General features: G+C 59.3%; 1 protein-coding gene across 9 annotated transcripts in view; it reads right to left on the minus strand.

Moving 5' to 3' along the window:
- RBFOX3 (RNA binding fox-1 homolog 3) overlaps positions 1–24,575 on the minus strand; it is a 142,971-nt gene that overhangs the window by 72,614 nt on the left and 45,782 nt on the right. For 8 of the 9 annotated variants that reach the window (XM_027667521.1, XM_027667517.1, XM_027667520.1 and 5 more), the window contains exon 2: positions 5,189–5,304. The gene's annotated coding sequence lies outside the window, so the exon portion shown is untranslated. Of the gene's footprint in view, positions 1–5,188; positions 5,305–16,623; positions 16,643–24,575 lie in introns of those variants that run through there. The other variant, XM_027667519.1, reaches the window with a different exon arrangement.

Here is a 24,575-nt window from a genome sequence, read left to right on the forward strand (position 1 = left end):
GCCCCCTCCGCAGCTGTCCCACGGGATGCTCCGACAGCGGAGCCAGTGCGGCCGCTCCTCACCCCTCGGCTGCCGGGCCCCCGCCTCCCTCGCAGCCCTCACAGCGAGGAGCTGCGCCGGAATGCAAATGATGCTCCAGGAGAGTGCCAAGAGCTCCTTGTTCCTTCCCCAATTTAGGACACCTCTTGGTGCTGCAGCCCTCAGGAGCTGGCAGGAGGCTGCAAGGGTGCCAGAGGAGATGAGCCTGCCCAGGGTGACTGTTCGATGGCAAAGCCGCACGTTGCAGTGCCCTCTTCCCCTCGCTTGGATCTGTTCCCTCAGGACCACAGTCCTGGATCGCAGCTCCAAGAGAAACTTCACATGGCAAAAGATTTTGGACCTGCTGCCCTCATGGACACGACCTGGACCTCTAGTGTGTCCCCACACACCATGGCAATGGCAGGAGAGCTCTCCTCACACTTGGTCCCGCTGTGCTGACTGCAGGCACTGCTGCCTTGGCTCCTGGAGAAAACTCAGGCCCTTCCCAAAGAAGAGCACAAGGAGAGAGGAGGAGTGATCCCACTGCTGAAGCAAAGAGCCGGGGGCACAGGCTAGAGGAGCTGCTGGAGGCTCAGAATAACCTCACTGGACACACCACACTCTTCCCACAGCAAAAGGGAGCCAGGGATTATGGTGCACATTGAACTTCCCTGCAGCCATCACCTCAGGGCTGTCGGGCTCTGGCTCCATCCCCTGGCTTACCCCATACTCCTCCCAGCCCTGGCTCCCTGACAGGCTCCCGCCAGCGCGAGCAGGTTGCGGCACCGCTGCCGCTTCCCGCGGCTCCCACCGTTACTCAGCAGCCGAGGGAACTGCTCAGAGCTGCAAGGTCACTCAAAAACACCATCTGTCCAAGCACCACTCCTCGCCTTGGGGAGAGCAGCAGAGAAAATATTCCGATGTGCTGGAGGCCATTGTCCCCCTCTCTGCTGCCCCTCTGTGTGGCAGCACCTCGCGGTGCTCACTCGGCCTTGGCTCAGCGAGGGGGAAACCACAGCATCAGTGTCTGGGGGAACACCCCAAAGGCTGGGGCAGCCCCCCACACCCTCCACACCATGAGGGCACCCGAGGCTCCAGGAGTCGATGGGGAACCCTCTGAGTGCTTGTCACGGGGTGATGTGTTTGGTGTTGAGGAGAGACCTCTTGTGCTGGCCAGAGCCACTGCCAGCTCCCTGACCCCTGGCTGGCAGCCTCTCCAGTGCCATGGAGGGGGGGCAACGGGGGTGCAGTGCTGGGAGCAATAGTGGGGGTGCAGCTTACCTTGCAGGGGGGCAACAAGCCACGGGAGCACCCCAACACTCCCAGAAATTGCCAGCTCCAGGTCCCCTCTCCCAGCACTGCCTGGGGACTATTTCTGGTGAGCTGAAGTCACTTGCACTTGGGCTCTGAAGTCACATTCGTCTCCTCTTGTGCTACTTCTCCTGCACCTCAAAGTGTCACAACACAGTGCTATCTCTGTCGAGGTGGTTGGCCCCTCGTGCCGTGCCCCAGATGCTCCTGTGTCACTGCTTGCAGCCAGGACAGCACAGCACAGCACAGCACAGGGCTGCCAGCGCTGGCTGGGTGCACCGAGGGACTCACACCTGGCCCCAACAGTAAATAAATGTTTCATTTGAGCTCATTTACAAACACAGCCCTGTGGAGCACACCCAGGGCTTGGTGGAACATCCCTCTACTCAGGGCAGGGGCAGTGCCTGGCTGTGCCCCTCATCCGTGGGCATCCCAGCAGCTACTTCCCACACGCATCAACCCCCCCATGGCTCCATCCCACCTCTGTGTGGCCCCCAGCTGTGGTGCTGATGGCAGAGGTGGGCACTGCCCCCAGGGCTGCCCCACAGTGGGGTTCCCTGCACCCCAGTGGCCCTAGGACCCTTAGCCAGGCTGGCCCCGTGGCCCCGCAGTGAGTCCTGCTGTGCACAAGATCCCTTCCATATGGGAGCAGCCAGTGGAACTGCCAGCTCCCAGCTCCAGCACTTGCCTCTACATCTGGAAACTCTTCTCACCCTTAATTGTTCCTAATGCCTTAACACGCAGAGTGACTAATAAGACACTAATTGGGCAGCGTTAGCAGTGAGTGGAGCAGGAGCACGCTGGCAGTGCCCTCCATGCTGAGCCACCAGCTCCCAGCACTGCGCTGCCAGTGCCATAAATCCCCACAAACCCCAGTGCCTTTCCCTGCTCGGCCTTCTGGGTGCAGCGGGAAACCCGCCCCAGCAGCAGGGAGCACGAAATGCCACCTCTTTTAGCTCCATCTCATGGTCCCTGTGCCCCAGGAGCCGGTGGAGGGAGGGCACAAGGCCCCCCCACCCAGCAGGGATGGCCCACAAACTGTCACCCCTTGAGCAGAAAGGAACCAAGGTGCCCAAGGCCCCATCGCTCCCCATCGCTGGCACTGCTCGGGGCTGCTGAGCCCTCATGCCACTGTGCTGCCTCTGGTCACATACGGGCACTGCCACGATGGGCTTGTGCCTGGCACTGCCCACACTGAGCCCAGGCGAGAAGACAAGTGATGAGCAGCGGCGGGAATGCACCTGCTCCAGGTGACTTAGGGCATCTGGGGAGCCGGGGTAGGAAACGGCTGCACTGGGGACCCTCCCGTGCCCCAGACAGACAGGGGTGACAGCCCCCCACTGCTGGGGCTGCCCGCTCTCCCTGGGAGCTCCCACGGGGCTGCCAGCCCTGCCTGCACATCCACTGGCAGCGCCACGCTCACCAGAGCTGCTCGACAGTGGGAAAGAGGCACAAATCTTGTTACACACTGGCTAAGCCTCCCTGGGCATGTTTTCTATAAATCTCCTGGAATTTATTATATGATAACTAGCCTGGAAAAGCTAAATTAAATCCACAGCCAAGAAACTGACTTTCAAGTGTGACCTAATTTAGTTGCTGGAAGGGGAGGGATGGAGCGGGGATCCCGGTGCCAGTCGTTCCCGGGATGACCTCCCGGTGCAGCCGCACACCCCCGTCCTCCTCCTCACCGTGACTTTGGGGACGGAGCTGTGCAGCCTTTCATGTCTGAGCGGATCTCACACTCCCACTCTCTAGAACAAAAGCGCCTCAAGGGCTCCCCTGTCAGATGTTTTCCATTGCTCATCTCCAAGTCTTCCTTGAAGGAGCACTCTCCTCCCGGGGGGTGCTCTGGCAGGTTTGGGAATGATGGGGAGAGTCGCCGCAGGGACTCTGCATTGGCATGTTCCTCCCTGCTCTGGGCTGCTCCTCACCAGCCCAGTGAGCCCAAACTTGCCACCAGCACCCACACAGTCCATGGCCAGCAGCCACACACAGAGGCCAGCAACGGGGATGGCTCCTGGGAGAGAGGGGGAAAGCAGCAGGGAGAAAACCTGGATGGGGAAGAGACTTGGTGGCTTGAGCTCGAGTGAGCCCAGAGCAGGTCCTGGCACCAATGGCTGCACCAGCCCCACAGATGAGGCACATCCCCCAGGACGGGCACATCCCTCCCAACGCAGGAGCAAAACATGCACCATGGCTGGGGTGACAGCCCCCCCAAAAAACAGCACAGCCCCAGCCCCAAGAGCCAGACACGCCCCAGTACAGCCCAAAGTCCTGGGAGGAGCTCCCAGCACTCCCACTTCAGCCAGGGTGCTTACGATGGGCAGCTCCTGCACACCACGGAGCTGTGGGGCCGGGCAGGACCGTGCACACCCTCACCCCAAACCTACCCGACCATGGGGCTGCTGGCTCTGGGCAGGAGCAGGTGGCAGGATGCAGGAGCATGGTGCGGGTGGCGCGGGCAGGGCCCACAGTGAGGGCAACGTGGGCAGAGTGGCACCGTGGTGCTCTGGCAGACCCGGGGGTGGGCTCAGGGCTGGCACGCGGGCGCGTGCTGTTGTTCTGGAACGGAGTGCACTGGCAGAGCTGCATGTGGGAAGCTTGCATAATAGTGCCAGCCCACACTACGCCTGCTCCTTCCCAGCATGATCAGCCCCTTGCTTTCATGAGCAATAACATCCACCCAAAGTTTTCTAAAAGACAAAAAAAAGAGCTTCAAGGTGATGCACAGAGCTCAGCTGCCTTTGCTGCCTCTGAACTGATGACTGCAGCTGGGGAATCCATCTGCACAGCCTCTCTAATCCCTGCTCGGGACGACCTGTGCCCCAGAGTGACGAGGAGCCTCAAACTCTCACTCCCATTTCACGATTCCCGAGCAGGCACTTGGGGCTGGGGCACAGTGGAGGAGCCGGTGTGCGGCGAGCGGCACTGCAAGGGGGGCACACACAACCCCCCCTCACTGGAGCCAGACAGTGATGCACAGCTCCACGGGCACTCCCACCTGCCCGGGCACTGCCCTCGGCTCATGCCAGGGGGAAAAGAGCAGTCCCAGCTCTGGGGGTCCCCTCAGTGCAGCAGTCGGTGGGGAGGGCACTGGAAGACACATGCAGCGGCAGAACAACCCCAAGCAGAGCCCAGTCCCTGGTCATTGCAGCTGCCACAGCGCTGCTGTGACCCCTCTGAGCGCCTGCTGTGCCCCTGGGTACTCGCAGCGCTGGGAGGATGCCTCATCTGGAGGAGAGAATCCTACTGCCTTCGAGAAGTTTAAATTTTAACTCCTCCTCAAGCTGGTGCGAGCTCCCAGTGCGGGCTGGTGTCAGCGCGAGGGGGGTTCCAGTCCCTGTAACATGAACTGACGGGGACGGGTTCAGCCCAGAGCACGCGGAGCCGCGCACGCAGCCCCGAGGGGGGTTTGCAGCACGGTCGGTGCCAGAAGCCGGTTCTTGGCGGGTCCAGCCAGGCTGCGACGTGCAGGGCTGTGCGTGCACTGTGGTCACACGCTCCCCTGCCCGTGCTGGGGGACCACCGAGGTCCCACACGCTCTGGGACCTCCATGCTCCTGCAGTGAGCAGGAGGGAGATGGCTGGGACTGATCCCTAGGCAGGACCAGACCCCTTCACCCCACATCCCACGAGGACCAAAGCAGGCATGCCTTCTCCTTGTGATGCTTCCCTTTTCCAGGTCATCGCACAAGAGTCTGGACCCACAGGATCTGTACCCACAGGATCTGCAAAGCACCTGGTGGGCTGATTGCAGGCTGTTGCCCCAGGCACAGCCGTGGGAAGCAGCAGCTTCATCCTCAACCAGAAAACACCTCCATGCCCTCCCCTACATGGACTGCTGGGTGGGAACAACGTACCTGAAGACCAAGAGCAGGTGCCTCAGGCGCAGTGGCAGGCAGGAGCTCACACTCGTGTTCGCCCCTCGGAGCCGTCAGGAAGAGCCGTCGGGGTCTCACAGCAGCAGCTTCTCAGCCTGAAAGAGAGAGGGAGAGGCTCCAGTCCCGTCTCTGTGTAGGCACCACCACTAATAACGGAGGAGGACGTGGCAGAGCTCGGCGCCTCAGAACACCAGAGCTCCAGGGACTCACACACGCTTGGCCCACTCCTTCAAACAGCACAGTTATCTCATGGCTGGGGGGCAGCTCTGGAGCAGCCCCTTACATGTGCAGAGGCAGGACCCTGCCCACTGGTAAAGCCCCCCAGGAGGGGGAAGCATGGCCCTGGAGAATGGAGTTGGGCCACACAGGGCGCACGGGAAGTCCCCAGCTCAGGATCCCCAGCGGGACACATCCCAGTCTCTGCACTGATGCAGGATGCTGAGGCTGGTCCTGCCTCCCCAAAAGCACCAGCCCTAGCCTCAGATGAGCACCTGGGATGGAGATAAGGAAAGGTAAATACTTCCTAAGGGAAAAAACACCTGTTCCCCCAAAGGCTCCCCAGAGGCTGCCCACAGCCCCACATGTAGTTTTCTCCAACCCAGGTTGAAGAGGAGACAGTTTAACAGCTTGTCCCCTATTTTAATGGGACTTTTTCCCTGTTCCCCTGGATAGCCCATCCTTCCCAGCACAGAGTAGTGACGTCCCCCCCGCACTTCAGCCAGGCAGCCCCCCTGCCTGCCTGAGTTATGACGCCTGCACCGTGCAGCGGGATGGGCTCGGAGCACTGGGAGCTGAGATTTATCCCCTCAGCAGAACAGGGGCAGAGGCCAGGAGATAAGTCACAGCAGAGCTGCGGGAGCGGCGCTCAAGGTCCTCCAAGGTTGGCTCATTAAAAACAGAGGAGAAGACGAAGGAAAAATCTGCCCGCAGTGGTGTGGCTGCAAATCCCCCCCCGCTGCCAAACCAGCCGTGGCCAAGAGGGAGGTGGGAAGGGAGTCAGGACCCCCAGGCCATCTCTGCAGCAATCCCCAGGGCAGCCTACTGGCCTGGACCCTGTGAAGCCACCAGTGTCCCCCGAACACCATCCCAGCACATCTCAATAACCACAGCAGCACAGGGCCTGGACAAGGATATGCTTCCCAGCAGCACAGGAGCAGAGAGCCAGTAAGGAGCCAAGGGTAACTCACAGAGCTGTTCAGATGCTGGCCCCAGGACCAGCTGGAGCTGCACACACTGGGACCAGCACCAGCAGTCACCCAGCATGCCAAACCCACTGCTCGGAGCGGGCACCATCCCCACGACAGGCACTATAACCAGTTTGGGGACAGACCAAAGAAAACCCACAGAGATGCAGTGAACATCACAGGCACTCCCCAGCCTCCCCAAACTTGCTGGAATTCCCCTCCTGTCTCATTAGTCCTGCTCATTAAGGTCTGCTCCTGATCAGCAGGCAGAGCTAGAGCTCAGTGCAGCATCATGTTCACCAGCCCCTCCATCCCAACCCCTTTAATGCTGGTCTGTCACAGCTGGTCCCCTAAGGCCCTCCTGGTGTCCCCAACTCCCCTGTTGGTTGTCCCCTAATATCCCCTTGGCTGTCCCCTCCAGCAGACACTGCCACCAGCCTCTCTTCCCTCTGCCCTGGGTGGTTTGTGTGTGACCAGGAAGCGCAGCTGATCCAGGGGCTCGGTGGGGACTCACCCCGTGGGGTTTGCCCAAGACTGAGCCACCCATGCACGTGCAGCGAGCGCAGGACATGATAAACACTGGGAAAATCCAACAGCATCCCTGAAACAAGCTGAGCACAGCAGGATTTTTTTCAGCACCTTCTATTTTCAAAAGCAAACCCACGTGTGGGATGGGGATGGGGATGGCGTGTTCCCCACTGGTGTCGGGGGCCCAGCAGCATCCCTCACCTGCCAACAGCATCCCTCACCATTGGCAGCATCCCTGCAGCAGCTCCCTGCAGGGAAAGCGATCCAGCCCCAGGAGGGATGGGAAAGTAGATTGCAGATCCCCATGGGGCATCTCCCCCAGGAGCCACTGGGCTTTTACTACACACTAAACAACAGCGATTAGATCGACAAGCCAACCCCTGGAAGGCTGAGTGGTTTTATCAAAGCCAGCAGCACCCCAGGGAGGAGATGGAGAGATGATGCAGCTGCCCGCAGCATCTGCAATCCCAAGGCCAGCCCGGCGGCTGCTGCAGGGGGGGCAGGACCAGGGCTGTACCTGCTCATTTTTGGGAGGCTGAGCCCCAGCCACTGCCCCTGCCCTCCCATGAGGACGGTGGTCCCTGGTCCCAGCCCAGCACATTCTGCCAGACCCCACCATGGCAATGGGGTGGCACAGAAATGCCCCTCAGCAGGGCAGGGCTGGGGGTGCAGCGGGGGCCTGGGGGGCCCACAGTGGTTTTCCCTGGATTGCAGAGGAGGGGGGAGAGGAATTTTCTTTCAGCAGCAAACTCACTGAAGCAGTACTTGGTGCCTGTGCAGCCTGAGATACAGCTCCTGCTCCAGCCCAACCAGGAGCTATTTCCCACTTATCTCTGCCGTGGCTGATATCTGTGCAGCAGAACACGGCACTTGGTAATAGGATTTTGATGCTAAACAGAAGATGTTTTTTCCCTGGGTCTCACTTACGTCACACCTGGAGGTATCCATGGCCATGGAGGTGACACAGAGGAAGGCTAAAGAGTTTCAACTCTTGCGCTGAGGGAGCAGCTTCTCCTTTAGCTGCAAAACAGCAGAATTTCAGTGATCTAATATTAGCTGCCCGCGTTGTGCCCCCATCCCAGCTCAGCCGTGGGAAGAGGAGGGAGGAGAGCACGGCCCCGCTACTGCAGCCCAGCTGATCCCCCTGGGGATGTGCCTGCACCCCATGGGCATCATCCACTCCCCGTGGGCATCACCCACTCCCAGTGCTTCCCCAGCCCTGGGCACTGCTGTCAACTGCATCCCGTGCCACGGGGACCACCCACACATCACAGCAGCAGCAGCACGAAGCCAGGTTTGGGTGGTGCAGCCGCGCTCACAGCTGCCTCGGGGAAAGGGGAGGAAGGCTTGTCACCTCCCTGCTACCCTCCTCCCCATCTGAGTGAAAGGAAGGTCCCACGCACCCCTGGCTGCTGAAGACTGGGAAAGTCTCTGCCTGCCACAGACAAAACTGAAGCGATGGGAACCACCCCCGCTGGGCGCAGGTGACATCTCACCCGTGGGAACGCTGCCGGCGCGGCGTCAGGGCTGTCACCACGGCGTCAGGGCTGTCACTGCTCCACGGCACAAACTGGGGGACGAAGGGCACCGGCAGAAAAGCCACAGGCTGGTGGTGGGGGAGAGTCTGGCCGAGGCCAAGGTCAGTGTGTCGGGCCAGACTCCAGCACGCTTGGCCAGGCTGACCACAGCTGTGCCAAGAGGTGCTCACGGGGCACACGGTGACTGTGGGGTCCCACACTGACCATGGAGTGCACACTGACCACAGGGTCCCACACTGACCATGGAGTGCACTGACCACAGGGTCCCACACCACCACAGCGAGCAGCTCCAGCCCCAGCAGTGACAGTGCCCAGGCCAGCCCTGCTCCAGCCGACCTGAGGAGCACCCCAGCACCACAGGGAAGGAAGCACAGCACGTGCAGGCAACTACAGCACTGGCACGGCCATGCCACCACTGACCCCATCCCACAGGGACTGTGTGTGGGCAGCATATGCCCCAGAGCCAGGGCAACACGGGCAGCCCCCGCAGCAGGGACAGGGGTGCCAGTAGCCAGGCCAGCCCCTCCTGTGGGGACAGGGATGCCAGGAGCTGGTCGCAGTCTGTTTTCCTGCACAAGTGCATTAAGCATTCCACACAGCACTTTTGCTGTAAATCACTTCCTATTCAGGCTCACTGCTGAGGGTCTCTGAAGGTCGATTTTCCATGGTTATGACAACAAAAACTAAAATTGGGTCAAACCTGAAAGGTATTATCTTCCTCCAAGCTGCTAAATGCACAATAGTAATGAGGTTGGTTAAGCAGTTCACCCCCAGCCCGCATTATTTGCTCTGAAGATGTATTAACCAGTTAAATGAGCGTGATAAGGCAGCTCTGCTCGTTCCTCCCACCAGCCGCACGGCAGATCTGAGGTTCTGGGTCTCTGCATCCTGGCTAATAACCGAGACCACAGCCCCGACGACAAAGGCGGCCGCGCCGCAGCGCTCCGGGCCAGGCTGTGCCCGGCCTGACCCGCGGGAACACAAAGGCAACTTTAAAGGCATCCAGCGGCTCAGAGCCATTGGAAAAAATAATTATCCTTCCTCCTCCCCTTTCTCTTTCTTCTTCTTAATGCTCTCCCCCATCCAACCTCCTGATGAAAGAAGGAACCCGCCAGCCGCCCCAGCAGAGGCGGTTCAGCAGCATCCCTGCGCCAGGATGGGGGATTATCCCTGGCAAACACATGCGGCTGACCCGGCTGCCACTGCTGGGCATGGGACCAGGGGGGCAAAACCCACCCAACCACCTTGTAAGCATTGGAGGTCACCTCACAATGGTACCCAGAAGATGCTGCGTGGCCAGGGCAGAGCTCTCCGTACGGACCTGCTGTAGGGGGTGCGGGGCTAAGGCTGCCTAGGGCACCCACCTTGGGAATCCCCACCCCAGCTGGGCTGTGGGGCTGGTTGTGGGACACGGAAAACATTTGTTTTTACAGGATTTCTGCTGTTTTTCCTAAAACACCCATTAATTTAAATATAACTGATGTAAACAAGCACGACCCTAAAATCCATGTGCAGCTGTATGGAACCGGGGAGAGGGAAGGAGGGAGGGGAAACACTTTAATTAATCCCTAAAATGAATGAGATGGGAAAACTTGAACTGCAGGGAAAGTATCTGGTGCTGCTGCAGGAAGGGGCTGCCCAGGACGTGGGGTCGTGCTCTGCTGTGTGACACTGCTGGAGCTGCCACACCAGCCATGTCACAGCACCAGCCCACAGGTGGAAGAGTCACACCACATCCACAGCACCCAGGGAGGGGAGACCACAGTGGTGCCAGTCCCACGTGCCACAGCCTCAAAGCCCTGAGCTGGACACATCTGACTGGCTCTCCCCTCGTGAGCTGCTGCGGGTCCCTGGCTCCATCCCCAGCACAGGGAGGAGGGGCAGGATCCCTGCAGGCAGCCTGTCCCCATGGGGGACAGCTTCCAAGGGAAGTGGCAGGAGGCTTCACCTCCCAAAGGAGGGACCCTGTCACCTACCAGGGAGCACATGGAGGAAGAATGGAGAGAGCCTCGATGTGTCTCTCCCAGTGATCCAGCTGGGGCTTTGCCAGGAGGAAGTAGCTGCATGGAGAAATGCCAGCACTTTCTAGCACAGAAGGATGGATGAAGGTATCCCGAGGTGGGACCTGTGTTGGCAGAAACTCTGGGACCAGCACTATGGCCTCCAGGAGCCAACTCCTGTGTGACCAAAATATGGCTGTGAACAGTACCTGAGGACCAAGTGGGAAAGAGACTACAGATCAGATCCAAGGAGCAACAAGACAGGAAGAAAAGAGCTGGTGGGGGTCAACCAGAGGCAACAGCGGATCCACACAGTGTAAGGGGACAGGAGTGGACCCACGATGGGCTCTTCCTGACTATTCCAGGCTGCCCTGCCAGCAGCTGCTGCTCTGGGCAGTTCCCTGGGAGCAGCGATTTGAAATGCAAAGAAAGTTGGATGAACTGGAAAGACAAATTTGGTGCTTCTGGTCCAGAACTCCTAAGCATACATGGGATCCCTTGGGAAAACAGAGCAGAAAGATGGAGCCTAACATGAAGCATCATGTCTGGAGCTTGGAGCAGGGGCTGCTCAGGGCACTGCAGCACACAGGGAGTGGGGACATGCAGTGACACATCTCGTGCCAGGGGCCATGGCAGAGGATGGACAGTACCAAAGGACCAAAATGCTACCACACAGAGGATCCAAGAGGCAAGAGAGAGGAGACCTGTCCTGCCCAGTAGCAAGCCCCCTGCTTTGCCCTGTTCTGCAGACCACCAGCTCCCACACTGATGGCTGGCACCACACTGTGCCCTGGCATGGCAGGGAAAGGCCAAAACTAGCACAGCCACACAAGGTCCCTGCTGTCATTCCTGATTTTGGCAGCCTGCCCGCACCCCTGCCCTGTCCCTGCCTGCACACACACAGTGGGCTCTCAAGGTTCCAGCCACACCCACATCCATCCTGCTCCAGGCCACCAAGTTCCTGAGGGACTGTCCTTCATCCCAAATTTGGAGAACAAACAAACACAATGTGGCTCCTTTTGGAGAAACGCCGACCACCAGCACAGCTCCTCCCCAGTGCAGCACCAGTCATCGGCTACACCGGCAAACCAGGCCCATCCCCAACTCTGGTCCCACCTCTGCCATGGTGGTGGGAGGCCAGCCCGGCACGGCACTCCGCTCTGGGAAGTGCCAGCCCCTTGTTCCTTTACCTCGGTGCACCATCCATGATGCCAAGGTTCCTCAGCAGTGAAGGTTCCAGGATGGGCGGGCAGGACGACGGCGCCTCCAGGGCCCACCCAAGCACTGGAACCGGCACGTGCCGGGCTCTGCACCCCACCGGCCCTCCCGGCCACGCCACGGCCACGGCTCCCGGCGCTGCCTTTGGAGCCGCTGCCGCAGCACACCCGTCCTCCCCCCTGCCCTTTCCGACGCCGGAGGGAGTTAGAAATGCCAGGAGAAGCATTCCTTATTTCAAGAAGCCAGATCATCTGAAGACTGGCAGGAGCCCAGCGCCCGGTGAAACATCCCCAGATTTGCGGCCAGCACGGCTAAAGAGACAGAAGAGCTTTAGTGAACCTGGTTTTAAGATCCCATGGGAAAGCGACAGTGGAATCTGAGTGACCCAGGAACTCCACCTCTCTGAGGGGAAAACAAAAGCAATACAAGAAAGGAGCCCAAGAAAGGAGCCCGGGAGCCCAGGGACTGCAGGGAGGGGGCTGCCAAGGGATGGGCTGCATCCCAGGACCAATGGGACACGCACTAAGACACCACATACAGGGAGCAGGTGGCTGCTGGGACAGCAGAGCATCACTGCTGGAGCACCCTGCACTGCCTGCAGCACTGATCCAGCCTCCCCCTCCTCCTCCTCCTCCAGGGCCTCTTCCTCTTCTTCCCCTCTTTGTCATTCCTCTCAGCTCACACCTCTTCTCTGCTCTCCTTCAGCTGCTCGCAGCAATAATCCAGGGCACTGACGCCCTGGCAGATTGCTCAGCAGGCTCCACGCTGCTGACCGGGGTTTTAATGACTCCCCCAGCTGCACTGGGGTCGGTCCCCACCTCCACCGGCTGCCAGGCAGGCTCTCCCCACCATCCCTCCTCCAAAAAACACCTGCACCCTCCGCAGGGATGGGTGAGGAGCACCCACCACCTCCAGCTTAGTGGGGGCTCAGCCGGCATCTGCTCTTGCCTTGCACCCAGGCTCTCAGCCACCGCAGGGACCCACGGGATCCTCCCAGCAGCCCCGGCCCCCCAGGGCTCCCCTGCCCCCCGGGCAAGGCAAGTGCAGCCAAGGACACCAATGCAGCAGCCCGAGGGGCCACAGCCTGACTGCACGGTGCATATTCCTCAGGGACAAGGAAGGGACAACTGCGGTGTCAGTCAGACAACGCTGCTCGAAGTGTCACAGCACAGGGCTCTGCACAGGCACGGACCAGGCAGGGACAGGACAGGGACCAGGCAGGGACTCAACAGGTATTGGGGCTCTGCCTGAAGGATCCAGGCAGCACTCTGGGCTCCAGCTGCTCCATGCCAGCTCCTGGCACCAGCACCTTGTGAGGGATGGAGTGAGGAGGATGGGTACGGTGGGGATCGAGCCCTGTCCCCAGAGCTGAGCTGCCCATGGGCAGCCAGGCAGGAACATGCTGCCTGGACTGGGGGACAGGCCAGCACCATGACTGGTCAGCCCTGCCATTGCCCCCTGCAAGGCCACATCTAGATCCAGTGTCCAGCTTTGGGCCCCCCAGTGCAGTTGGGACTAATATACTGGAGTCTGGCAGAAGGCCACAGAGATGGCTGGAGGTTGGAGCATGGGACAGAGATACAGTGGGAGGGAGGTATCAGCCCAGAGAAAGGGAGGCTCAGGGACACCAGGGGTGGGGGGAGTTATGGGGAGATCAGGGCAGGAAGCAGAGAGGGCAATGGAGCTCCAACTACAACATCCTACTTCCCAACAAATCCATCCATCTGTGCATATCAGCAAAGCAATTTGAGGCAAGCAGCAGCCACCATCCAGGAACCATAAAGACAGTGCCAATAGCCTGCTGGTCCCCTGCCTGGCATCACCCCGGACAGTGCCTGGCATTGCCTCAGACCCTGCCCAGCATCACCTCAGCCCCTGCCCCCATCTCCACACTCAGCCCCAGCTCCAGCTGCAGGGAGCAGCAGATGAGCCAGGGCACAGGGGGTGCCCCATGGCCCCCAGCCCCCCCGACCCATCACCACCAGGCACACCACTTGCTGCCAGGCTGCAGGTCCCTGCGTCCTGTCCTTTAATTAACATTCCACATGTAAAGCTGGATTGTAATTACTGCAACTGATTAACAGGCCGAAGGTAGCCCGTCTCCGAGGGAGCAGATTAGCCGTGGCTCTCTCGAGCTGCTACTCTCACCTCGGCACTGCCGGTGCATTTTAAGCAGGGCTCGATACCCCTGCAGTCAGTGATTAATGGGTGAACTGGACGAGGACACGGTGGCTCTGTCCCTGCTGCTCTGCCCATGATCTGCTGGGGCAGGATGGACTCGGCTGCAGTGGCTGGGGGCTGGCAGCGGGGAGGATGCTGGATGTCCTGAGGTCATTCCCAGAGCCTCCTCTCCCCACTGTCCAGCCACCAGGCAGGGGACATAGGACACTATTCCCAGAAGCCAAGGCCCCTGTGGAGGGAGAAGAGCGCACCACTCAAACCATGCACTGTTTGGATGTGAAGACACATGAGAACATCCCACATCCCCAGCTCGGCCCTTCCCTGCTCACCCGTGGCTCCAGACCCTGCACTGCCCACCTGCCAGGGCCCCAGGGTGTGACAGGACCCTCCAGCCAGAGCCCACCCTGGCTCCATCATTCCAGGCAGGGAAGGCAATCAGCTGTAATTAACGGCTGCCACGGGCAGAGCACAGCACAGGAACCTTCTTCACTTCTTTTCCCCAAGACTGCAAAATAAATTATCCTGCAAAGTTAGCAGAGGCTGAGCTATGGAAACAATTAAACAAAAATTAAATCTAATTCATTTATACTCGGAGCACAAAGTGGATAATGTGGGGGTTTTCTTTGCTCTCCTCTCTTTGCCTTGGTGTTACAGAGGACTATTATGGGAAATTAATCACAGGGAAAAGCAATGAACGTGATCTATCGGTCTTTAAAAGTGCACTGTAGTGATTATATAAAAATCTATTAGAGAGGCCAGGAAATAGCAGAGTGACACCATTTAAAAGGAAAAGGAGACAGGGCTGGTGGCAAAGGGATCGATTTCTTAAATGACGGATCCATGGCAGAGGGAGCGGGAGGAGGTCAGAGCTGGGGTGGGCAGCGGTGCAGACCGGGACAGCTCTGGGGGACAAAGCCAGGCCCTGGGGCTGTGCATGGCTGAAGGGCACTGCATCCCCACAAAGGCCATCCCACGCCCCACATGCTGCTGCAGGGAGGGCTGACCCCATGGGGCTCCCACAGAGCACAGTCCCACGATGCTGCTGGCACGGGCACAGGGATGGCTGTCCCGCACAGCTGCAGCATCCCATCACATCCCCCGTGGCACTGTCCCATCCGAGGGTCCCCAGGAAGGTGACCCCCATCACTAGCAAGGATCAGGAGAGCAGACCCTCCCTGCCTGGCCCCCCTGTGCTGCCGCCCCCCGGCACACGCTGGGCTCCTTAACAGCGGCGATAAAACCTTCACTGAGGCAGATTCCACCATAAATCCCAGCCGGCAGCAGGACCGGCTCCAGGCCAGTTTGAAGCTTTAACGACACCATCAATCCCTGAGGAGCCCAAGGCTGAAGCCCCAGCACGTGGCCAGGCAGGGGCTGAGCCCCCCAGGTGCCCAATTGGCCACACAGCTCCGGGCAGGCAACCTGCACCGATGGGCAACTGGACCCTGAGATTAGCTCAGCTGGTCAGAACATGGTGTGCATAACACCAAGGGTTTGGGTTTGATCCCTGCATGGGCCATTCATTCATTTAAGAGCTGGACTTGATGCTTCCAACTCCCTTGTGTCCCTTACAACTTCGAATATTCTGTGATCCTGTGGATTCCACACTAATGGGCAATCCAACAGCAAAGGTCAGGCAATCCTGTGCCAATGGGCAATCCCACAACAACAGGCACTCCCACTCCGATGGGCAATTCCACACCAAGGGCAATCCCACTCCTCTTGGCCAGCCCACGGCCACCACTGCCATCCAGGGCCATCACCCCATGGCCACCATTTAGAAGCTCCTCCAGTCCCACATTAGGGAAATGCCTTTATGGGAATTAAATGGCAGTTTCTCCTCCCCACCAGGCATGTGAAAGCCAAACACACCGTGCTGCTTCCACTGCATCCTTTCAACAATTTGGAAAAAAAAAAAAAAGAGTGGAAAAAAACCCCCCTTTGATCTCAGCAGCCCGTTTGTTTAGCCCATGCCGGGATTTAATTGAGAAGGGATGTCCTTGAATAAATGCAGAGATGTCCTCACTCCCCAGGAAGGCTGCTGTGAGTTGAACAATCCCCTGTATGAGGTTTTCTGTTCATCCAGGGATATTCTGGGACAACACAGCCCCGGGGCTGCTGCCGCATGTCACCCATCCATCACTGGGAATGCCAGTGGCGGGCAGGCTGCCTCAGCACAGAGAGCAGTGAGGGGGGCACCAGGCCCTGAGGGACAGTCAGGGACACGGCTCTACCCCCAAATCCAGCACGGGGAGAAGAGGGAGGCCAGGAGGTGGAGCAGCCATGCACGCAGTGGGACAGGGACCGGGGCTCAGCTGGCACTGGCAGAGGGGCTGCAGGTGGGTCGTGGTGCCCCAGAGAAGTTGAGTTACGGCACGACAGAAGGCAAGGGGCAGCCGGCCCACGAGAACTGGCGCTCACACTCAGGGTGCCAGCACCAGCCCCTGGCAAATGCCTTCCCTGCTGCCAGGCTTGGCAGCAGTGGAGGAGCCACAGCAGAGGGAGGTGGGCACCGCCGGCCGCAGCGGGCAGGTTCCTGCTCATTTCCTCCCGGGCCGCAGACCCTGCCAGCGCTCAGCACCCCGGCATCCCTGGCACTCCTCTGCCAGGTCGCTCCGGGCCAGCCAGGCTGCCTGCCGACACAAAGCCTCGTGCTGAGGAAGGGAACCGGCCCTGGGGATCCCCCGGTGCTGCACACCTCCGAGGGGAACCAGAGAGGGGCAACGATGTAGGGAGGGAACCCTCAGCGGCAGCACTGCACTCACAAATTTGGGTCTCTGTATCTTCTGCCCTGCCCAGCGCAGCCGGTGTCAGGCGCCGATCAGCATCCTCCTCCTCCTCGTCCTCCTCCGCGCCGCCGCAGCCGCTTGGGTGTCTTTGCCGCAAGCCTCCCTTGCCAGGGAAGCGCCGCGCTATTTTAATCAGGCATCTCCCACCATCCCAGCGAGGCTGGCTGCGAGCGCAGCCCCGGGAGAGCTCTGCCCCGCGCCCCCGCACCCGCGCAGGATGGAGGAACACCCCGAGGCCACGCTTGGAGGAGTCAGGCTGGAGGCAGGAGGGGGCTGGCGGGCACCGAACCCGGGAGGGGGCTGCTTTTACCCTGGAAGGGAATTCATGGCGATAAAGGCGAGCGCGGGGAGAGGACGCGGGAATTCCCAGCTCATTAAAGTGCTGGCATTTCCAGCAGTTACAGCAGCTCCTCTTCTCATCCGTTAAAGTCCTTGTCCTCTCCCTGCCCAGGGGACCTGCGCTCAGCTCTGCAGTCGCCCCGGCGCTGTCTCACCAGCCCTGCCGGGGGGATGCGGGACGTGCCCGCGGGATCAAACGCTGGGTACCCGGGTGGTACCCACCCGGGTGGTGCCCGGCCCAGCTGCGCTGGGGAGCGCGGGGGCTGCGGGGGAAGGGGAGCGGGAACAGGAGCGCTCTCAGCCCCTGGACTCGCTGGCTGCGGTGGCTAAAGGCGAGCTGATTAAAGCAATTAGGATTTTAAATAGTAACACAAGAGTGGCTCATCAGCGCTGAAGAGGCAGTCAACTGACAGGCTGAGGAGCCTATTCAGGGATCTCGCTTGGCTGAGGATCCTCAGCGAGGCCCCAAGGCTCCGTTGGAGAGAGGGCGCCGGCACAGGGGTGTCCCAGGGACCCCACAGCCCGCCCGGGCACACGGAGCATCCTGGCCAGGGGGTGACAAAGGGGACAGCCCCGTGCAAGCTGCCAGCACTCTCCCCTGCCCTGCGGCCACAAGGACGTCAAGGAGCACCTGGCGCAGCCCAGGAGCACCGGCACGGCCAAGGAGAGCCCGCTGCCTGCTCCTCCCTCTCCTTAAGCTTGTTTGTTCTCTCTAATAAAGGCTCCGAGAAGGGAACACGGAACGAATTTCGCAGTGTTTCCCAGGAGGCAGTGTCGTGCAGCAGCAGCTCAAAAGTAACAGATAAAGTGCCTTTTGCAACAGCTAAAGCCCCACACACACATTTTGTCTGCTTTGACTCAAGGCTGAGATGCTGGAGATTTAAGGCAGCCTGGTGGGAAATCCATCTGGTTTGGTGTATGCAGATCTCCAATCACAAAGGAATCCGGACTCACATACAGATGCAGGAGCAGCATAAACAGCCTTGAAACGCTCCGTACCCTTCCCGCTGCTCATTCCCTACACCTGTGTTTGCTCCTGGCTGTGCTGGCAGACACCAAGGTGCCGACGGCTGCAGGGCCCGGTCTGAGCACCTGCCACGGGATGTGGCCCACAGGGACAATGGGGGGACAACTGCAAGGAGCTTCCCAGTCCTGTCTCCATGGGCCCTGCAGCCCAGGACTGGGCTGCTGCTCCATCCTCACTCCTGCAGCTGCATCCTGGCAGGATGGCATCACTGCCAAGCAGCTCAACGTCCCCGGACTCCAGGGCTGGATCCACTCACTCTCAGATGGGGTAAAAAAGAAAAGGGTAGGAACAGGGAAGGGAGGGCAGGAGCTGCAGCCCAAGCACAAGCCTCTTGCTGACTTTCTTGTGAGCTCCGAGATGCCGTGGGAGGGAACTGGCACAGGCGCATTCCATTTATTTATAGGCATTTCTGTGGCACTCGATTAAACGCTGTGGTGGAGATATTGCAGCGTGAAGAGTATTTAGAGCTGTTTAACACCTCTTAGTCGGCAAAAGCCCATCTGATTCCCGCAGCGAACTGGGAAAGTGCACACAGCAAGGGCAAGAGCAAGGAAGATGCCCTCTCCCAGCCTCAGCTCCGCTCGGAAGAGAGATGGGATCTTGTGATCCTTGATGCACTTGGGGCAATGCATCCATGGCCTCACATGATGCTCCACTGCCTCCGGGTCAGTAGCCAAGGGACCAGTGCTCTGCAGCAGGACACGCATCTGCACCCTGCCTGGATCCCACAGAGATGCCTCCCTCCAGCTGCTGCAGGGGTGCTGATGGCACAGTGCTGGTACGAGGTGCTGGCCAGCCCCAGCACCCACGGGCCCTGCCTGCACCATCCCCAGATCTCCAAGTCCTGCTAAAGGATGGGGCCTGCCCAGGGGAGGGCACAGGAGTTCCTGATGCTCAGGAGAGGCTTGCTCTCCCAGCCTTCCCTGGGTATCTATAACCACTCTGCAAAACCTCCCTGTGCCTTATCAGGATGGTGGAGGGCTGAGCCAGTAAATCTCCAGATCTCAGGAAAGCCGCTGGGGGAGAGAGTTCAAAGGAAAGGCTGCCAAGTGCACACCAAGGTGAGCTCTAATTGCACTGCTGCAAATCTACCACTGGCACTTTTGCCCTTGGATTGCTTCACCCCTGCTCCCCTCTGCTGCAGAGCTGGGCCTGCCCATCCCCGAGACACAGGGACAAGCCATGGGAGCATCTGGGGCACCAGCAGCCGGGTGGCCACACCACTGCTCACCTGCAGCACGAGACGCACACGAGCCAGGCTGAAACATGGGGCGATCACCAGCCCCTGGCCATGCCAGTGAAGCACCACCAGCTCCTCGAGAAGCAGATTCCCATGGGCTCTCCCACGTCATCCCCCAGGCAGCAGACACCCTGAATCCACCAGCATCCTGGCAGTGCTGGTTTTGCTTGAGCTGCGTGTGTCCTGGCGCCTGGACAGGAGATGCCCTTTGCTCTGTGTGGTGATGGATCCATGGATCCCACCCACCAGGGTGCTGGGGGCAGGCTGGGGCCAGTGGACACGGGGTGCCAGGGCTCGCCCTGCCAGCTGCTCCCGCTCACCCGGGCCGTGTCGCTTGCAAATGGATGCAATTAAGTTGATACTGCAGCGGCCTGTAATTGCTGTTTCCTCAGCTTGGCAACACGACCCCGGAAACCCCCATTATACTAATCACTGTCACACGAACACAATTGCAGAACACATAAAAACCTGGTGTGCCTCGTGCTGAAATATAACCCCGCCGAAGGCTCTGCTGTGCCATAAATCTGCTCAGCACTTAACACTGCCGGCTAAATGGCCCCCGCTTAATTATAGCTCCATAAACAGGACTTTATAGCAGTATCAATACCGTCAAAAATCAATCCTGCTGATGGACAAAGGGACGGACTCGTGTCCTGCTGCCCCGGGGCTGGGCCACCGCTGCTCCCCACTGATCCCAGCCCGGGGGGATCCCGGGTGGCTCAGCCTCACTCCTGCGCCCATCTCGGACACGCCGCAGCCCGGCCACGCTCCGCTGGACACGGATTCCAACCAGCCTTGGTCTGGTGCTGCCACGGAGCCGCAGCCAGGACATTAGCATGGCAACCCACACTGATCTCTGTCAATTATGCTCCAGTATTTGAGGTCTAACCAGCTTCAAATTGAATCAGGGCGAAATCATCAGTATAAAAAGCGCCCGCAACAGCCCTTCAATTCCAGCACTAGGAAAAAAAAGTTCTACATCTCATAATGGCCTTCTACCCCATAATGAACAGGAAAAATAAATTAGATTCCCAGCTAAGGGTATATTTATACAATTTCATTATGTGCCCATGAGCAAGTCTGGTTTTCACCAAGATAAAAATGAGCTCTCAGCAATGCTCGTGCTAAATAAATGGAGTGATTTAACAGCTTAACAAGGAGTGCAACGAAGAGGCTGTGGAACCATGGCAAAAATGGAAAATAAAAATAAAAAATATCAAAATGCTTGTGTTTCCTGCACCGTGCTGGCGCTGCTGGGCCAGACCCACCGGGGAGGCAGGAGACAGCAGTGCTGGGACTGCGGGCACATCCTGAGCAAGTGCATCCCACCCCGCCGGGAGCAACTCCTGACTGCTTCATCTGCTGGTGCTCCACGTCCAAGTCATCCTTGGAAGCCAAAACCAAAAACCCAGTTCCCCTCCTCGCCAGCTGCCAGGGGGTCCAGCTCGCTCCCGCGCTGCCACAGCATCTCCACAGATGCCAGGGCCACGTGTGCTGGCTGCCTGCAGGAGCAGCAAGGATTCCTGTGGCAGCTTTGGGGCTGAAAAGGGATATTTGCAGCCTGGAAGTTGTTCCCAGACTCTGAAAGGTTCAAGCCAAGCATGGCTCCTCTCCCAGAGCTGCCGGGAAATTCCCAATTCCTCCCTCCCGGCAGAAGGCACCTCCTGGTACCCAATTCCCACCTCCCTTCCCGTGCTGCACTTGCAGCCCTTCTGCTGCTGGGGACTGCAGCACGTGCCCCCCACAACGAATCGCCCTCACACAGCTAGAAGGGACCCAGCTGGAGTTTGGAGGAGCTTCTCGCCCTTCCAAGGTTATCTGCTCCTGGTGAAGGCTCCTCCATCCCACCTTCTGCCACTCCCAGAAAGAGCATGTCAGCTCCCTCCGGGCCCCATCCTGGGCCACACATCCATCTGGGCTCAGCACCGTGTGTCTGCTCCAGCACAGTGAGGCTGATCCCAAATCCATAACCCACACTTGAATAGCTCATCCAGTTAATGGCAGCGCTGCCAGCAGGCAAATCTGTCCTCTCAGCAGCAGCAAAGCCAGAGTGAAGCAGTTGCCTTTTTTTTTTCTCCTTTTTAAATCAATTGTGAGGCCACATGGTCCATCAGAGGGATCTGGAGACCATAAGCCATCTCCAAGACGGAGCTGCTGGCTTGGCTGCCTATCACAGCTCTCCTGCCACAAGGTGACATTTCCCCCTCCATCCTCCATACCCCAGGGAGCCGGGAGGATTAATAGTTCAGCGGGGCTTTGGAAATATGTGTGCTGGGAGTTATGAGTCTGATTCATAACAGGAGTTCCCTCCCCTGCTACAGAGATTAATCACCGGTGCAAATGCAAACACCAGTTGGGCTCAACTGTCCCCAAACTGCGGCGCAGCTGGAGCAGAGCGGGGCTGAGCACACTGCCAGCTCCCCTGTGCCACTGCTGGGCCTTCACAACATCTGACATCGGAGCCCTTACCCCTGGTATTATGGAAAAATAAATGTGCTGTGGAAGAGATCAGCTCCAAGTGCCTGAGTGCTCCATGCAGACACGGCACAAGCTCTGGAGCCTGCCCGTGCTGCCTCCTCCTGGGAGGAATTATGGGGCAGCCCAAGCTCTGCTCCAGCCCAGAGGAGCTCAGCTCACATGGGCACAGACTGGTTACAGCTGATTCATCCTTAAACACCTTGATAAATGCAACAAGAGCCCAAAACCAGCTCCAAGGAGCTATCCTGCTCCCTGTGGGGCAGCTCCCAGGTATCCTACCTGGATGCTCCTGCCCACTGGAGAACACCCAAACCCAGCACTGCCCACCATGCCCAGCCCCATGGGCACCCAACACTGACCCCAACACATTTCCAGAGGCTCTTGCCCTGAATGGACCCAGGTTCTTCCTGGTCAAACCAGCCCTCCCAACACCGTGCCCACCCGAGGACGGGATGGAGGATCTCTGTTCCCAAGGCGACAAGAATTGTCCCCATGATGCTCTGTCCTGGCTGCTCCGGAATTCCTTCCTTCTGTCCCTCTAACATAAATAACAGCCAGATCATTTTTATCACACCATTTTCCCAGCCCCAAGCAGAGCTGTTTCCCAGGCTGCCAGAATCCTTTACAACCCCCAAAGGATCAGCAAATGATTTTTCACTCTTCCCTTTCGATTGGAGAGAAGAGGGATCTCGGCTCAATTGCAATTAGAGTGAACTGCAGCTTGTAAGCAGCGAAAGCTCCCGTTCCACTGCGTGGCAGGAATGATCTAATCAGGCACCAGGTCAGATCACCCAAAAATAAAGCCCTGCAGAGATGATAATGGTTTGTACCTGCCCTGAGCTGAGCCAGGCACTGGGCCTGCAGGCCCCCATGCCCTGGAGCTCCCCAGACAGGACCAGGGGCCACGGCGCTGGTGGAGGGGTCCCACTGCAGCACTGGCACCAGAAGGGAAAACTAATTTGCGGTCCCTGCTCTGCACTCCCAGCCTCCCTCTACCCCCTAATCTGCTCCTCACCCCGAGTCAAGGAGGCTGCAGGTTCAGTGGGGCAGGACGCTACAGATTAGATTGCATCTGTCTGGGTATAAATAATTTACTGCTTGATGGTCAGAGTGAATTTAATTAGTTCTTGTTCTCCTGATAGAATCAGCCCACCGCTGCTACAGCATTTCACTCCGAATTAGCCTGAGAAGCACTAACAAGGCAGCGCTAAATTTACACACACGACATCCCCCACAGTCTCTGAAAATACAGCTCCACGGAGCAGGAGCAGGAGCAGGAGCAGGGAGCAGGGAGCAGGGAGCAGGGAGCAGGGAGCAGGGAGCAGGGAGCAGGGAGCAGTGCGGCCCCGCGGGGCTGGGACAGGGGCAGCGCGAAGGGCGAAGCCGGGCACAGCCTGGGCAAGGAGGAGTGCAGGGAAGGGGCATGGACGGGCACCAGAGCACCCTTTGCCTTTTGCTCTGCCCTTACTTCCAGTTCCCCAGGGATTTGGAGAGAGGGCAAGGGGACAGAGAGCTTGTGGCTAGCAGAGCTGTCACTGCTGCCCGCCGAGTCCCCCCCTGCCCAGTTAGGGGCTCCCTGCCAGCTCAGTGCCTACCTCACCCCCCTTCTCCCAGCTCCCGGGGTCATGCCAGGCCACTGGCTGCTGGAATTGCTGCTACAGCCTTGGAGAAGCACCAGCACACGTCAGCGCTCCAGGGGGACGCGTGCCCGCTCACCTGGAAGGGAGAGGAGAGGGGGGAACAGCAGGGGTGGCTGCAGGAGATGGGCACCAGTCCCTGGGGCAGTGCTGGGTCCCGGCAGCCCCCCAGCACTCGGCTGCACCCCCAGCCCCAACAGCTCTGGCCCCTCCATGCTCAGCATCCTCTCCAAACACAGGCTGCATATTGGCCTCCTCTGAGATGGAACTGGGCAGTCCCGAGGGGTTCAGGCATCACCCAAGGCACCGAAGGCAGCAGAAAGGTCCCTGCCCCACTGGCTGCATCACCACAGACTCTGACGGCTCCAGGCTGCACACACATCATTGTGGGCTTGGCCCCCAAAATCCCCCCCACAGGCCCCCATCCCTGTAACCTGTAAACGCCCATCTTCCCTTTGCTCTGTAATTCCCACGAAACATGCTGCCACCCATCTTCCCTGTGCTCCACAACGAGCACCTGAGCTCTCCTCTAAGGACGGAGCCGCTCTGCCCGCAATGCTTTACTGCTCCTGCCTCCCTGCTCTGACCTCCCCTGTCTCCAGCAGGATTTATGCTCTGCATTAGCAGTCTGCCCGAGCTGCTTCCAGTGTCACTGGGGCGAGGTGGCACCGCAGCTGACTGTGCCACACCAAGCCCCTCTGGAGACCCCAGACACCACCAAGCAGCACGGAGTGCCACTTCCCTGGGCACTAATCCCTGCACAGATACAAACCAATGGCATTTCCACCCAAAAGTGAAATTTTGGGGATTTGGGCCAGCAGGGAAATGCTGAGCAGGCAGCTCCAGCAGTGAAGATGCTCCAAATTGTGCCAGAGGGAACCTGCCTGGGGTGGGGGACTGGGTGCTCATGCTGATTTCTGCCTGGAGCAGAGGCAGCCCACCACGGAATCCCCCCAGCAGCTCAGCAGGGGGGGCTGGCACACAGAACAAACCAGCTTGTTTTCCCCAGTCACCGGGCACTGGCTCTGAGCCTCTAACACACCATGCTGCATCTCACTCAATAAATCACCTTAAAGGTGCAGTGGCCACAGCCACTGGCAGCTGTCAGGAGCCCATGGACAGAGGCCATGTCTCCCTTCGCCCTGGCTCACGACTGCTGGGCCACCAGTGCCACAGACAGCACTCCTGGCAGTGCTGGGGTACAGAG

This window comes from Corapipo altera, unplaced genomic scaffold (genome assembly GCF_003945725.1).
Source record: "Corapipo altera isolate COAL_440 unplaced genomic scaffold, ASM394572v1 305, whole genome shotgun sequence".
Taxonomy (NCBI): domain Eukaryota; kingdom Metazoa; phylum Chordata; class Aves; order Passeriformes; family Pipridae; genus Corapipo; species Corapipo altera.